The sequence below is a fragment of the Macrotis lagotis genome, chromosome 1 (assembly GCF_037893015.1).
Source record: "Macrotis lagotis isolate mMagLag1 chromosome 1, bilby.v1.9.chrom.fasta, whole genome shotgun sequence".
In the NCBI taxonomy this organism is placed as follows: Eukaryota; Metazoa; Chordata; class Mammalia; order Peramelemorphia; family Peramelidae; genus Macrotis; species Macrotis lagotis.
This window is the reverse complement of record NC_133658.1, coordinates 579,079,051-579,085,050: the sequence shown is the minus strand read 5'-3', so window position 1 is coordinate 579,085,050 and position 6,000 is coordinate 579,079,051. Positions and strand designations below refer to the sequence as shown.

The 6,000-nt window shown below is 43.8% G+C and overlaps 1 protein-coding gene across 3 annotated transcripts in view; it reads left to right on the top strand.

Moving 5' to 3' along the window:
- Positions 1 to 770: 770 nt before the first annotated feature.
- ROPN1 (rhophilin associated tail protein 1) overlaps positions 771 to 6,000 on the top strand; it is a 29,329-nt gene continuing 24,099 nt past the window's right edge. The window contains exons 1-2 of one of the 3 annotated variants that reach the window (XM_074234173.1): positions 771 to 892; positions 5,237 to 5,376. The gene's annotated coding sequence lies outside the window, so the exon portion shown is untranslated. The remainder of the gene's footprint in view (positions 893 to 5,236; positions 5,377 to 6,000) is intronic. The other 2 variants (XM_074234177.1, XM_074234172.1) reach the window with 2 other exon arrangements.

The window sequence follows — 6,000 nt, the reverse complement described above, 5'->3', positions numbered from 1 at the left end:
GTAAAGATCGGCAAATTGCTTTCTGTGGGAGGGTGGAGGAGAGAAGTAAGATTAGGGGGAAAATTGTAAAACTCAAAAGAAATCTTTAAATCTTTAAAAAATAAACAGAATAGGGGAGGCCAATGATGGTATTGGTTCTGAAGGCAACGAATCCTGAATAACAGGGAGACCAAGAGCCTCTTATCACTCCTCAAGAGGGCCCCGGCGCTGCCTTCCTGGTGCCAGGGCCGCCTCCTGGTGCCAGGGCCGCCACCTGGCTTTTTCCTAGGGTGAACCCCAGGAAAGGCCAGCGGCTGGGACTCTGCCGTACCATGTGCTAAGGACCAAGGACTGCTGCTGCGGACTGGACGCTCCCAAAAGTTCGGGGGTCCCTGACGGCTGATCCCAGGCGGCTTCTTAGAGAAGGGGCTTAAGCCGGGACTTGAAGGGGACACTCGGACAATTTTACAAAAACGGGGTGGAAAAAAACGGGCAAAGAAAAAGGCGGTTTATTCGGTGGCTGTGGGGGGCGGTCGGGCGGCGGGGCCGACTGCGGGTGCCGGGCTCCGGTCGGGCGCTCAGCCCCCCGGCTCTCACGGACCCACGCGGTTACGCGTCGGTGAGTGTCGGGGGGCCTCGTTTGTGACGTTTTCCCAGACGGGCCTCGACCCCTCCCCGCGGTTGCCAGGACGGGCGAACTCGCGCGCTCGGTTGCCAAGCCAAGGAGGGGCGCAAACAAAGGGGTCCCTCCCCGCCCCGCCCCCACCCCGTCCGCCCTGCCCTCCGAAGGTCCTGTTGCTCTCCTTCCGCCTTGGGTGCGAGGCGCCTGTCTCTCCCCCTCCCCCACCCCGCCCGTGGCTTGGCGCCGGTGCCGCCAGGAGCGAGACTGAGCCCGTCTGGGAGCGAGCCGCAGGTAGCCAGGGCCGGGGTCGGGGGCCGGGCCGCCTGGACCGAGCGCCCCGCGGGAGCGCAGGGGCGGCCCGAGGCGGCCCGCCACCCTGGGGGGTTGTTTTAGCTTTTTTGTTGTTGTTTGCAAAGCCGTGGGGTTAAGCGGCCTGCCCAAGGCCACGCAGCTAGGTAATATTCAGCGTCTGAGATCGGATTTGAACCCAGGTCCTCCTGACTCCAGGGCCGGCGCTTTCTCCACTGCGCCCTATTATCTCTGGTTTTTAATACGATTTCCCTGTTGTTTTGCCTCTCTTGAGCTCCAGGCCGAATCTCCAACCTCCCACGGGACGTCTCCACCTGGATGGGACGCCGCCGCCTCATTTCAGCGCATCCCAAACGCTCCCTTCCCGGCCTTGCGATCTCTCCAGGATCTTGCCAGAAGATTGTTGGCTCTTCCCTCCCAGTCCTTCCTTGTGTACCGCCTCTCAAAGCGCTGTCAACCACCATTGCAGCTTCTTACACGTCCCCTCCTTCCTCTCTCTTCCCACTAACGTGTGTAGTGTTTCATCATCACCGCAGTTAGATGGATTGAGTTAGATGGAGGTAGAGTAAGACTAGTCTCCCTGAGATCAGATCTGCCCTCAGACACTTGCTAGCTGTAATTTCTCTGGGCAAGTCACTCAACCCCGTTTTTCTAAGTTTCCTCACTTATAAAAGGAGCTGGAGAAGAAATGCAAACCACTCCAATATCTTTGCCAAGAAAATCTCAAATGGGATCACAGAATCAAAACTACGAAACAACCACCAATTTCCTTACAATCGTTGAAAAATTGCAATAACCTGCTAATAGATGTTCAATCTAAACTTTCTGGAGCCTCCAACCAAACTTTTCTTACCACTTGGAGCCAGATAAACTGCTTCAATGTTTACCTTCATTAATGTGGCCATGTCCTATTCAAAAACCTTCAGTGGCTCCTTTTCCCAAGTAAGGTTGAAACGCTTTTATGGCCCTCTACAATCTGGCACCAACTCTCTTTTACAACCTTGTTTCTTTAATTCCTCTTTACAGACTTTTTTTCCCCTTTTTTCTTTTTTTTTTTTTTTAGGTTTTTTGCAAGGCAAGGGGGCGTGCCCAAGTTCACATAGCTAAGCAAGTATTAAGTGTCAGACTGGATTTGAACTCAGGTCCTCCTGACTCCAGGGCCAGTGCTCTATCCACTGCATCACCTAGCCACCCTACAGATTTTTTTCTTCCCTAAAAATGGACTGCTCTTTGTTCCACAGCATCATCTCCATCTCCCCTGATCATACTGGTCCCTTCATCCATTTCTCTCACCTCCTCATGTTGAATTCTTAGCATCTCTTTGAGAACAACTCAAAAATAGCTCAGGAGCAGAAAATCTTCAGAGTTGTAAGGACAGAGATTTTGTATGCGTGTCTTTATGTGTGTGTGTGTGTGTGTGTGTGTGTGTGTGTGTGTGTGTGTGTGTGTGGAGAGAGAGACAGACATACAGAGAGAGAAAACCCCCCTCTGACAGTCTAGAAAGCCAATGGTGGACCCATTTTTAGAATTTGTTTTTTAACTAATTGAATGAAATACTAAATTTCAGCTAGAGGATAATGAAAATAAAGATGTATTTTTTCCCCATTAAAGTTCCCATGAAGTCTAAATGAGACACACACACATCCACAAACACTTGAATGAGGATCTCCTTTATACCATACTTGATTAGTATACCACTTTGACTTGAAGACCTGTCTCTAATGAAGAGAAAGTCATTTCATCTTGAAGCAGCCCTTCCCATTGTTGTATAGCTGTGGTGATTAAGAAGTTTTTCCTTAGATTGAAAACAAATCTATTAGTTTATAACTCATTATTTCTGGCTCTACCCTGGACCCAAACCTGCTCTCACAACTCCTCACCTGTTTGCTCTTCTCTGGACTCTCTTCCTAAAACATAGTCCCTATAAATGAAAATAATGTCCCAGATGGTGGTCCCAGAGCAGAATACAACATTTTCACCTCAATGTTAGAAACTATATCTCTCACTGTAGCCTAAATTCCATGAGCTTTTTTTGGTTGTCATATCACATTGATTTTGTAGTCTTCTAAATGCCTCTGATTCCCTTTGTCTTTAACCCAGAATAAAACATTGTCCCTATTAAATTCCAATCAGTTAAGATACAATTCTGGGGTGTTGTCCAGGATCCAAATGAAGCTATCCTCCTAATATTGTCTTATCCATTAATCTTATCAGGATTCCTTCTCTGCCATTGTCTTAAATTAGGGCAAATTAGGAAATTAATTGACTTCCCCCAGGTCTACAAGGCCAGTATGTCCCAGAGATGGGATTTGAACACAGGGCTTCCTAGTTTCTAGGCTGGCCCACTCTTCCCTCTTTCTCTAACCAAGGGATAAAAATATTAAAAAGCACCGAACCAAAGACAGATCCCTGAGAAACTCCAAGGCTGAATACAATGAATAGGACTTTATATTTATCACCATCTATTTCTTGGTAGAAGCAACCCAAACTACTATCCTGTCAAAAATCCTGGATGCTGATTCTGACATCCATTGTGCTAGCTATACCTTTCATTTTGTTCACAGGATAATTTGATAAGTTAGTAGCCCTTTGCATTCATTTTGATCTTTTTTTTTTTTAGAGAGCTCCACCTTTTCTTCTCTTTGTTTTCAAATATTCATTCTTGAGAGCTTCCCATCATTCCTGGATTAACTTCTCCTGTAGACTTTTAAATCATGTTATCCTACCTCTTCTTTCTCTAAATCCTTCCAGAGACACTCTTCCTAACCCTAAGTTACAAATCAGATTATACATGGTTGTCCTCTCCTCTCTATCCCCAAGTTTAAGATAGAACACCTTGCCTTTCCACTTCAGCGGTCAGTTCCTCAAGATTGAAAATCAGGTCAAAGTTAGCAAATCACTCTCATCACTTGCTACTTCTTTTGAAGGATGAAATTATTAAGGTAAGCCAAAATATTGTTAGGCACTTTGTTTTGGAGAGTCAGATAGCATAAGGTCATGCTAGTTTTATGTTGTCCCCTAAAATTCTCATTTACTTCCTCTTGTTCTGAATTCACTCTAGTAATCTCCCATGGTAGTATCTTTCCTGTGGACCTCTGTGGACCTCCAACTCCAGTTTTCTCCACACATTTCCCTCACTCTGGCTTCTAGTTCCCATGACAGTATCTTTGCTGTTTCTCCCTTTCTTGACCTCCAACTCTGTTTTCTCCCCACTCTTCCCTTACTCTGGCTCCCAGGTTTCTGCACAAGCATATCACCTTAACATATAATGCCACTCCTTTTGTCCCACTCTCCTAGTCTGTTGTTTTGGTATATACTTTTCCCAAGCAATAGGTTACGTCTTACTATGTGTTAATGATAACTTTGAGATACAAATAACCTGTTTATATTAAGACTTCTAGCTCATCTTGCTTTTTACCTATACTTTGCACCTTTCTGTATAGATATATGATGAAACCATGCATGGGTTTTATTGTTGACTTCTTTAGTGAATTTTGTGCCCTATGAATGACTGTTCTTTCTACAAAGTAGCTACTCTAATCTAGCTCAGCAAATATAGATTTATTGTTTTTCTTGCTCTTCCTTTTCACTTCATAGACATTTCTATTACCTTTTCACCATTGGTATACTCTATTACTCCATACTTCATTATTATGTACCATTTCTGGCAAAGAGCACATCATTCCTAGCTTTTAGCCACTCTCGGGCACTATGTTCCTTTCCCAAAACTGTCTCTTCCAAAGCCTTTGCCTTCTATTGATAGCAATGATGAAAATACTACCTCTGCCTCCAACATCATCAGTTTCTTGCCAAAACTTTATAATTCTTAGAAAGGCTTTCGGATTCTTTCTGTCAGTATCCATATGAGACACTGGAAATGGTTAGCAGTCATTATGTTTGACAAAATTGAAGAGGTTTTAAGTAACATTCTATACCTATATTTTGGGAAGATTATTTTCCTTTTGTTAACTCAGAAATCATCTCACCAAGGAAGATTTCTGTGATTGAGCCATGTTGGTAAGAGCCTTCCCTTTAGACTTTAGCACATTTTTATTTACCTCCTCAATTAGGATGAGAATATAAAAAGAAAAGATCAGCCAAGGATAATCCTTTATTGGGTTCCTATATTTAGAGGATGTTAGAAGAGAGAGGAGCCACTCAAGGAACCAAAGAATAATTTAAGACAATAAATAGTTTGGGGATTAGTGTTTTAGATCAACCATTCCTTTAATCCTTTTCATTACCCTGGGATGTATAGACCTAGACAAACAAAATATATATACATAAAACACATATCCAAAGGAAGTTATTTTTGTTGTCTTTCAGATGTGAAGATATAGCTTTGAATATTCCCTGAATGTTGACTGTGACTCAGCTCTCCCAGGCCTAATACATAGGCATCACCTATGTGTGTCTTCCTAGAGCTATAATTAGGATTTGGTCCCAAGGGTGCTGAAATTTGTAAGGTATGGAGTAGACCAGTGGACCTGTGATTTAATTGGTTTGGAAGGTCATTTTAACAATGTGAATCACAAATCATCCTTTGTGAGAATTTTGTCCAAGACCTCAAAGTATGGGGACAGGGCCCCCACCGCCTGTCACTAATGTGCCTTCCTCACTTTCTCTTGACATAGCAGCAAAGAAATAGGATGAACTGTAGTTGTTCTACCTGTCATTAGTTACCCTTACTACATATTTCTGTCAAGGGCCATTTGGATATTTATAACATCATTCTTGAGCTATATGTGACAAACATTTAATTAATTCACCTCTTAAAAGCTCTAGATTTGTTGAATTTCGGTCCTATCTTTGGTTGTCTTGGTGCAACCCCATACCAGTATTGTGAGCTGAAGGTTCCCAGCCTTTGCTGGACAATTCCTTAATAATATCTTTTATTCCCATCTTTAATCCTTTGTAAAAAAAAATTTTTTTTAACATGCAACCCATAAAGTATATTAGTAAGAACAGTTAGGTAAAAATATAAAGCCGCCTTCTCCTCATCATTCCCCCTCTTCCTACCCCACAGTTTCCAAACCCACTAGCAACTACAGCAAAGATGAGCTGGTCTTGCCGCAGCCTGGACTCTGTCC